This window comes from Arachis ipaensis, chromosome B4 (assembly GCF_059453495.1).
Source record: "Arachis ipaensis isolate K30076 ecotype BB chromosome B4, ASM5945349v1, whole genome shotgun sequence".
Lineage (NCBI taxonomy): Eukaryota > Viridiplantae > Streptophyta > Magnoliopsida > Fabales > Fabaceae > Arachis > Arachis ipaensis.
Window position 1 is genome coordinate 67401674 of NC_142439.1, and position 8771 is coordinate 67410444.

General features: G+C 37.9%; 1 non-coding gene across 1 annotated transcript; it reads left to right on the forward strand.

The window, feature by feature from the left end:
- Positions 1–487: 487 nt before the first annotated feature.
- LOC148567779 (small nucleolar RNA R71) lies at positions 488–595 on the forward strand. Its single transcript, XR_015882281.1, has one exon. It is a non-coding gene; the product is annotated as a small nucleolar RNA R71 (small nucleolar RNA).
- The last annotated feature ends 8176 nt before the right edge of the window (positions 596–8771 follow it).

Consider the following 8771-nt stretch of genomic DNA (forward strand, 5'->3'; position numbering starts at 1 on the left):
TTCCACCATTATTAAAGCCTTGTTGGGGCTTTTGATCATTCCATGAGAGATTTGGATGATTTCTCCATGTTGAGTTATAGGTGTTTCCATAAGGTTCACCTAAGTAATTTACCTCTGCTATTGCAGGGTTCTCAGGATCATAGGCTTCTTCTTCAGAAGATGCCTCTTGAGTACTGTTGGATGCAGCTTGCATTCCATGCAGACTCTGAGAGATCATATTGACTTGCTGAGTCAATATTTTATTCTGAGCCAATATGGCATTCAGAGTATCAACTTCAAGAACTCCCTTCTTCATAGGCGTCCCATTATTCACAGGATTCCTTTCAGAAGTGTACATGAACTGGTTATTAGCAACCATGTCAATGAGTTCTTGAGCTTCTGCAGGCGTTTTCTTTAGGTGAATGGATCCACCTGCAGAAGTGTCCAGTGACATCTTTGATAGCTCAGATAAACCATCATAGAATATATCCAGGATGGTCCATTCTGAAAGCATGTCAGAAGGACACTTTTTAGTCAACTGTTTGTATCTTTCCCAAGCTTCATAGAGGGATTCACCTTCTTTTTGTCTGAAGGTTTGAACATCAGCTCTAAGCTTGCTCAACTTTTGAGGAGGAAAGTACTTGGCTAAGAAAGCCGTGACTAGCTTATCCCAAGAGTTCAGGCTGTCTTTGGGTTGAGAATCCAACCATAATCTAGCTCTGTCTCTTACAGCAAAAGGGAAAAGCATGAGCCTGTAGACTTCAGGATCTACTCCATTAGTCTTAACAGTATCACATATCTGCAAGAATTCAGTTAAGAACTGAAAAGGATCTTCAGATGGAAGTCCATGAAACTTGCAGTTCTGCTGCATCAGAGAAACTAACTGAGGTTTCAGCTCAAAGTTGTTTGCTCCAATGACAGGAATGGAGATGCTTCTTCCATGTAAATTGGAATTAGGTGCAGTAAAGTCACCAAGCATTCTCCTTGCATTGTTGTTGGGTTCGGCTGCCATCTCCTTTACTTGTTCGAAATTTTCAATTAAGTTGTCTCTGGATTGTTGTATTTTAGCTTCTCTTAATTTTCTCTTCAGAGTCCTTTCAGGTTCTGGATCAGCTTCAACAAGAATGCCTTTTTCTCTGTCCCTGCTCATAAGAAAGAGGAGAGAAAAAGAAAAGAAGAGGAATCCTCTATGTCACAGTAAAGAGGATCCTTATTGTTAGTAGAAGAAAAGAGGAAGAAATTCGAACACAGATAGAAGAGGGGGGGTTCGAATTTGGTGATGATGTGAGGAAGAGATGTTAGTTAATGAATGAATAAATAGAATAGGATGAGAGAGAGAGAGGGAATTTTCGAAAATTATTTTTGAAAAGGAGTTAGTGATTTTTGAAAATTGTTTTTGAAAAATGTTAGTATTTTTTTTTTCGAAAAATTTTGAAATAAAAAATAAAAATAATTAGTTAATTAAAAAGAAATTTTTGAAAAAGAGGGAAGATATTTTCGAAAATTAGAGAGAGAGAGTTAGTTAGGTAGTTTTGAAAAAAAGATAGAAACAAACAAAAAGTTAGTTAGTTAGTTGAAACAAATTTTGAAAAGATAAGAAGTTAGGAAGTTAGAAAAGATATTTTGAAATCATATTTTTGAAAAAGATAAGATAAGAAGATATTTTTGAAAAGATATGATTGAAATTAGTTTTTGAAAAAGATTTGATTTTTAAAATCACAATTAATGACTTGATTCACAAGAAATCACAAGATATGATTCTAGAACTTAAAGTTTGAATCTTTCTTAACAAGTAAGTAACAAACTTGAAATTTTTGAATCAAAACATTAATTGGTGATGTTATTTTCGAAAATTTGATGTAAAAAAATAAGAAAAAGATTTTTGAAAAATATTTTTAGAATTTTCGAAAATAACTAAGAATTTTGAAAAAGATTTTGAAAAAGATAAGATTTTCAAATTGAAAATTTGATTTGACTCATGAGAAACAATTTGATTTTAAAAATTTTTGAAAAAGTCAATCCAAATTTTCAAATTTGATGAGAGAAAAAGGGAAAGATATTTTTTTGATTTTTGAAATTTTTTATGAAAAACATGAAAAATATGCAATGCATGAAATTTTTAGATCAAAACATGTGATGCATGCAAGAATGCTATGAATGTCAAGATGAACACCAAGAACACTTTGAATGTCAAGATGAACATCATAGACATAATTTTGAAAAATTTTTAACGCAAAGAAAACATGCAAGACACCAAACTTAGAATTCTTTAATGCTTAGACACTAAGAATTCAAGAATGCATATGATAAACATGAAAAGACACAAAACAAAAAATCATCAAGATCAAACAAGAAGACTTACCAAGAACAACTTGAAGATCATGAAGAACACTATGAATGCATGAAATTTTCGAAAAATGCAAGATGCATATGCAAATGACACCAAACTTATGATATGACTCAAGACTCAAACAATAAACAGAAAATTATTTTTGATTTTTTATGATTTTCTAATTTTTTTTTTTTGGATTTTTTTTGAAAATTATATGAAAAAGGAAAATAAGGATTCCAAAATTTTTAATATGAATTCCAGGAATCTTGCATTCTTAGTCTAAAGCTTCAGTCCAGGAATTAGACCTGGCTCACTAGCCAGCCAAGCTTTCAATGAAAGCTCCAGTCCAAAACACTAGACATGGCCAATGGCCAGCCAAGCTTTAGCATGTAACACCAGAGTATATTGCTCTTGATAACAAATTGCTGCTCATCATTTATCAAGTATGTAACTTACCTCTGATGGTTTGGAAGCCTCAGTCCAAAAGAATTTAGACATGGCTTTACAGCCAGCCAGGCTTCACATGCTTCATGAAACACTAGAATTCATTCTTAAAAATCGTGAATAAAATTTTTTTTTTGAAAACATTTTTATTTTTTTTCGAAAACAAATGAGAGAATTTTTGAAATATTTTTGAAAAATTTTTGAAAAGAAAACAAAAAGAAAATTACCTAATCTGAGCAACAGGATGAACCGTCAGTTGTCCAAACTCAAACAATCCCCGGCAACGGCGCCAAAAACTTGGTGCACGAAATTATGATGTCCAGGCTCGAACAATCCCTGGTAATGGCTCCAAAGCTTGGTGCTTTGATCTTAATTCATAATTGTCACAACTTCAATACAACTAACCAGCAAGTGCACTGGGTCGTCCAAGTAATACCTTACGTGAGTAAGGGTCGAATCCCACGGAGATTGTTGGTATGAAGCAAGCTATAGTCACCTTGTAAATCTCAGTCAGGCAGATATAAATTGATAATGGTTTTTTCGAATATTATATAATAAAATAGGGATAGAGGTACTTATGTAAATCATTGGTAGGAATTTCAGATAAGCGAATGGAGATGCTTTTCGTTCCTCTGAACCTCTGCTTTCTTGCTGTCTTCATCCAATCAGTCTTACTCCTTTCCATGGCTGGCTTTATGTGATACATCACCACTGTCAATGGCTACTTTCGGTCATCTCTCGGGAAAATGATCCAATGCCCTGTCACGGCACGGCTAATCGTCTGGAGGCATCACCCTTGCCAATGGCTTCATCTTATCCTCTCAGTGAATAATATGCTCACGCACCCTGTCACGGCACGGCTATTCATCTGTTGGTTCTCGATCATGCTGGAATAGGATTTACTATCCTTTTGCGTCTGTCACTAACGCCCTGCAATCGCGAGTTAGGAGCTCGTCACAGTCATTCAATCATTGAATCCTACTCGGAATACCACAGACAAGGTTTAGACTTTCCGGATTCTCTTGAATGCCGCCATCATTCTAGCTTACGCCACGAAGATTCTGGTTAGGAGATCTAAGAGATACTCATTCTAGCTTATTTCATGGAGAACAGAAGTGTTTGTCAGGCACGCGTTCATAAGGGAGAAGGATGATGAGCGTCACACATAATCATCACCTTCATCACGTTCTTGGGTGCGAATGGATATCTTAGAAGCGAAATAAGAAGAATTGAATAGAAAACAGTAGTACTTTGCATTAATCTTTGAGGAACAGCAGAGCTCCACACCTTAATCTATGGAGTGTAGAAACTCTACCGTTGAAAATACATAAGTGAAAGGTCCAGGCATGGCCGAGATGGCCAGCCCCCTAAATGTGATCACAGGATCAAAATACAATCCAGGATCCAAAGATGGTCAAAAAGACGCCTAATACAATAGTAAAAGGTCCTATTGATAATAAACTAGCTACTAGGGTTTACATGAGTAAGTAATTGATGCATAAATCCACTTCCGGGGCCCACTTGGTGTGTGCTTGGGCTGAGCCTGAGTGTTGCACGTGCAGAGGCCATTTGTGGAGTTGAACGCCAGTTTCTGTGCCAGTTTGGGCATTCAACTCTGGTTTTGGATCCTTTTCTGGCGCTGGACGCCAGATTTGGGCAGAAGGCTGGCGTTAAACGCCAGTTTACGTCGTCAATTCTTGGCCAAATTATGGACTATTATATATTTCTGGAAAGCCCTTGATGTCTACTTTCCAACGCAATTGGAAGCGCGCCATTTCGAGTTCTGTAGCTCCAGAAAATCCACTTTGAGTGCAGGGAGGTCAGAATCCAACAGCATCAGCAGTCCTTCTTCAACCTCTGAATCTGATTTTTGCTCAAGTCCCTCAATTTCAGCCAGAAAATACCTGAAATTACAGAAAAACACACAAACTCATAGTAAAGTCCAGAAATGTGAATTTAACATAAAAACTAATGAAAACATCCCTAAAAGTAACTAGATCCTACTAAAAACATACTAAAAACAATGTCAAAAAGCGTATAAATTATCCGCTCATCATAATGCACCCGCTACTTTTCAGCGGTGCATGACGGGTGTCTTCTCTGATCTAATGGAGAATTGTCTGGAAGTCTTTATGGATGACTTCAGCGTTCATTGTACTTCATTTGACTGCTGCTTAGAGAACTTGGCCAAGGTCCTAGCTAGATGTGTTGACACTAACCTTATCTTAAATTTTGAATAATGTCACTTCATGGTACGACAAGGTATAGTGTTAGGACATGTAGTATCTCATGAGGGAATTTCTGTAGACCCGGCCAAGGTCGATGTTATCACCACTTTACCTTACCCCTCATCTGTGAGGGAGGTCCACTCGTTTTTGGGACATGTAGGATTCTATAGGCGCTTTATCAAAGATTTCAGCAAGATTGCTTTGCCATTGTCACGCCTACTCCAAAAGGATGTGGATTTTGAGTTTAATAGTGAATGTGTGAAAGCTTTTGAAGAGCTAAGGAGAGTTCTTACCACGGCACCGATTGTGCGAGGCCCCAACTAGACGTTGCCATTTGAGATAATGTGCGATGCGTCAAACCATGCTGTAGGGGCCACGCTTGCACAGCGCGATGGTAAACTCCCTTATGTCATTGTTTACTCTTCTAAAACACTGGATGCAGCACAATCCAACTATACCACTACTGAAAAAGAACTCTGATGAGCGGATAATTTTTACGCTTTTTGATATTATTTTTAGTATATTCTTAGTATGATTTAGTTAGTTTTTAGTATATTTTTATTAGTTTTTAAATAAAAATCACATTTCTGGACTTTACTTTGAGTTTGTGTGTTTTTCTGTGATTTCAGGTACTGGCTGAAATTGAGGGACTTGAGCAAAAATCTGATTCAGAGGCTGAAAAAGGACTGCAGATGCTGTTAGATTATGATCTCCCTGCACTTGAAGTGGATTTTCTGGATCTACAGAAACCCAATTGGCATGCTCTCAATCGCGTTGGAAAGTAGACATCTAGGGCTTTCCAGCAATATATAATAGTCCATACTTTGCGCGAGTTTTGACGACGCAAACTAGCGTTCAAACGCCAACTCCCTGCCCTATTCTGGAGTTAAATGCCAGAAACAGGTTGCAGACCAGAGTTAAACGCCAGAAACAGGCTACAAACTGGCGTTTAACTCCAAAAGAGTCTTTACATATGAAAGCTCATTGCTTAGCCCAAGCACACACCAAGTGGGCCCGGAAGTGGATTTCTGCATCATTTACTTATCTCTGTAAACCCTAGTAACTAGTTTAGTATAAATAGGACTTTTTACTATTGTATTTATATCTTCAGATCATCTTTTGCATAGTTGGATGTTCAGAGATCACGTTTAGGGGGCTGGCCATTCGGCCATGCCTGGACCTTCATCACTTATGTATTTTTCAACGGTGGAGTTTTTATACCCCAGAGATTAAGGTCTGGAGCTCTGCTGCTCCTCATGAATTAATGCAAAGTACTATTGTTTTCTTATTCAATTCAAGCTTATTCCTATTCTAAGATATTTGCTTGCACTTCAACATGATGAATATGATGATCCGTGACACTCATCACTATTCTTGACCTATGAACGCGTGCCTGACAACCATTTCCGTTCTACCTTGGATTGAGCGTTTATCTCTTAGCCTCCATTCTAAAAGATCGGAGTCTTCGTGCTATAAGCTAGAATTATTGGTAGCATTCTTGAGATCTGGAAAGTCTAAACCTTGTCTGTGGTATTCCGAGTAGGATCTGGGATGGGATGACTGTGACGAGCTTCAAACTCGCGAGTGTTCGGCATGTGACAGACGCAAAAGGATTACTGGATCCTATTCCAACATGATCGAGAACCGACAGATGATTAGCCGTGCAGTGACAGTGCATTTGGACCATTTTCACTGAGAGGACGGGAAGTAGCCATTGACAACGGTGATGCCCAGCATACAGCTTGCCATGAAAAGGAGTATGAAGGATTGAATGAAGGCAGTAGGAAAGCAGAGGTTCAGAAGGAACAAAGCATCTCCATACGCTTATCTGAAATTCTCACCAATGAATTGCATAAGTATCTCTATCTTATTCTATATTTTAATTATATTTTAATTATCAAATATCCATAACCATTTGAATCAGCCTGACTGAGATTTACAAGATGACCATAGCCTGCTTCATACCAACAATCTCCGTGGGATCGACCGTTACTCACGTAAGGTTTATTACTTGGACGACCCAGTGCACTTGCTAGTTAGTTATGCGGAGTTGTGACAAAGTGTGTGAATTATGTTCCGAGCACCAAGTTTTTGGTGCCGTTGTTAAGGATCACAATTTCTTGCACCAAGTTTTTGGCGCCGTTGTGATGACAAGTCATCTTAGCCTATTTTAACTAGTCTTTTTCTTTTGTTTTCATTAGAATTATGCACTTTCTTGAACCACAAGCAAGCTAATTGGGTAGATTTTCATGTTTCCTTTGATTTAATCAACCATGTATGAACTCATGCTATTTCATGAGGTTTTATACTATAATTGTCACATATTATGAAAGAATGAATATCTCATGATTTTAAGCATATCTTTGATGTGTTTGGTTGATTAATGATAGGTGAAGAAAGCTTGGAGAAAGGTTGAAGCAAGAAGGAATAGCTAGGAGTAAAGAGAAGACAATGGAATAAGTGAAATTGAACCAGGAAGCAAAAAGTTGGACCTAAAGTTAGCCTCAAACTTTTGCACAAACTTTTGGGTGAAAAGTTAGCCCCAACGTTAGCCCCTAACTTGGAGGCTAACGTTGGCACATGAATATCACCCCTGGGCACCAAAAGTTTGCGCCAACGTTAGCCCCTAACTTGGAGGCTAACGTTGGCATGAAGAAAACCTCCCTGGGCACCAAAAGTTTGCGCCAACGTTAGCCCCTAACTTGGAGGCTAACGTTGGCACATGAAAATCACAAGGGGAGGGGCAAAAGTTTGCGCCAACGTTAGCCCCTAACTTGGTGGCTAACGTTGGCGCCACAAGTGCACAAGGTAAAGCCAACGTTGGGGACAAAGTTAGACCCCTAACTTTGGCACCAACGTGAGTATCAGCAAAGTTGTGTTAGCTGATATGAAAAGTTGGACCAGAAGTTAGACCCTAACTTTTGCTCCAACTTTTGGTCCAACTTTTGCAAAACTCCAACCCGGTTCAATTGGTTCACTTTGGTTCTTCTCCAAACTTCAAGAGCAATCAACCAAGGCCTCTTTCAACCCAATTCCACCAAGAGCAAAGGCCCAACTCAAGGCTTGAAGATCATTTGAAGAAAGTGTATAAATAGGATAGAATTCAAGTTCTTCCGAGAGCTTTCTTTTGGAATTTTCATAATAGTTTTCGGAGAGCTTTGGATATTGAGTGATCTTTAATTTCTTAGTTTGGGGGAAGGAGAATTCCACTCTCTTCCTCTTCATTTTATTGCTTTCAATTTCAATTGCAATTGTCTTGGATCTTGGGTTGGAGAATTGAAGGAATTCTGTTTCAATCTCATCCTTGGATCTCTCTGTTTATTTACTGCTTAATTGAATTTCAGTTTCGGTTAATTGCTCTTCATCTACTTTCTTTGCAATTCACTTTTCCCTTGCAATTGTTCTTGTTGGATCAAGGAAGGTAGTGAGATCTAGAACTGGTTTTCTAGTCTCTGGACCCCTGAGATCTGAAATTCCAATTTACATTCTGTTTTTGCTTTTCATGTTCATTTACTTGTTTTGCTTCAGATCCGATTCAACCCAAACACTCTTTTACTCTTCTGTTTGATGCAATTTACTTTTCCTTGTTTAAATTCTGCAAATCCAATCCCCAATTCCCTTTACAATTCCAGCCGTTTACATTTCTTGCACTTTAAGATTCTGCAATTTACATTTCTTGCATTCTAAGTTTCTGCCATTTAATTTCTTGTTCTTTAAGATTCAGCACTTTAATTTCTTGCTCTCTTTAACTTCATGCAATTTACCCATTCCCTTTATTTTCCATGCAA